The sequence below is a fragment of the Artemia franciscana genome, chromosome 7, assembly GCF_032884065.1.
Source record: "Artemia franciscana chromosome 7, ASM3288406v1, whole genome shotgun sequence".
NCBI lineage: Eukaryota > Metazoa > Arthropoda > Branchiopoda > Anostraca > Artemiidae > Artemia > Artemia franciscana.
The window spans coordinates 56,357,821-56,359,327 of record NC_088869.1 but is presented as its reverse complement, the minus strand read 5'-3'; the positions used below and the strand labels follow the sequence as shown (position 1 = coordinate 56,359,327).

General features: G+C 34.6%; 1 protein-coding gene across 4 annotated transcripts in view; it reads left to right on the top strand.

The window, feature by feature from the left end:
• Window positions 1-1,507, top strand: part of LOC136029500 (enolase-phosphatase E1-like) — a 539,221-nt gene that overhangs the window by 216,614 nt on the left and 321,100 nt on the right. The gene's annotated exons all lie outside the window — the stretch shown is intronic.

The window sequence follows — 1,507 nt, the reverse complement described above, 5'->3', positions numbered from 1 at the left end:
ATTCCTAAATTCTATCTGACTAGCTGACGGACTACGGTAAATAACTGCGATTGAATCTTCTCATTACTTGGAAAAAACATTCAACAACACAAGATTCAAATAACATTTCAATACTCATTGGCAAAAAATCTAGTCTTGCACGGGCTGGTATGCAACCTTTAAATAAAACACCAAGACCACCTTTCTTTTGCATACTCATCCCAACATGAAACAATTGATAACCATCCACATGAACACTTTCAATTGAAAACTCATCAAAAAAGTTTCGCATAAACCGAATATGTCTGGATCAGATGTCGATAGAAAAGTGTCAATTGTATCCCTTGCAGTCCTCCAGCCCCGGCAATTCCAAAACGATATCCTCCTTGTTCTAGAATTTTTCTTTGCCAATCCATTCAAAAATAAATATTGATTTTTTAGTATATCTAAAATGCTACTATTAACTTCATTATCGCTAGCTACAATATTTTGGAAAACTGGATGAAACAAAAGAGAATCTCTCTCAAATTCTTTTAGCCTTGATGATGGAATTCCATCACTATCTCTATCCATTATCAAATATTACCACCATTTCAAGATTAACCACACCACTAACCATGCGCCCAACAAACAAAAATAAAAGGTAACAGACACAGAAACAACTAAGAAAAGAAAAAAGAAATGTCTTCATTCTAAGGCAAATTCTTCAAATATTCTACCGCTATTCATAAAGACCTCTATGTGCTTTAAAACAAGCAGTAAAAAAAGATAACTAAAGAGAAATAATAGTAATAAATACATAGAGCAACAAAAATCAGTGAGAAGATAAATAAAACACAGATAAATACGAGACAAAACATGATTAAACGCTTCCTACTTGTATATTTTAAACATAAAAACAGGGAGCTTTACTATTAGACGATATGATTTTATTTCACTGAAACATCAAACAGTTCGTGGTAACGAACTGTAAATAAGGAGCGACCCGGCTCAATAGTAAACGAAACTCTAAAGAACGGAATTTTGATGCTCAAAGATACAACAAAAGAATTGGATTTTTATGCTGATTCTAAATATATACGTTTCATCAGATTTAGTCTTTGTCATCAAAAGTTACGAGCCTGAGAAAACTTGCCTTATTTTGGAAAATAGAGGGAAACACCCCCTAAAAGTCATAGAACCTTGACGAAAATCACACCATTGCATTCGGCGTATCAGAGAACCCTGTTGAAAAAAACTTCAAGCTTCTATCTACAAAAATGTGGAATTTCGTATTTTTTGCCAGAAGACAAATCATGGGTGCGTGTTTATTTTTTTGTTTGTTTTTTCTTTTCCCCAGGGGTCATCGTATCGATCAAGTGGTCCTAGAATGTCGCAAAAGGCCTCATTCTAAGGGAAATGAAAAGTTCAAGTGCCCTTTTTAAGTGACCAAAAAAATTGGAGGGCACCTAGGCCCCCTCCCACGCTCATTTTTTCCCAAAGTCAACGGATCAAAATTTTTAGATAGCCATTTTGTTCCGCATAGTCG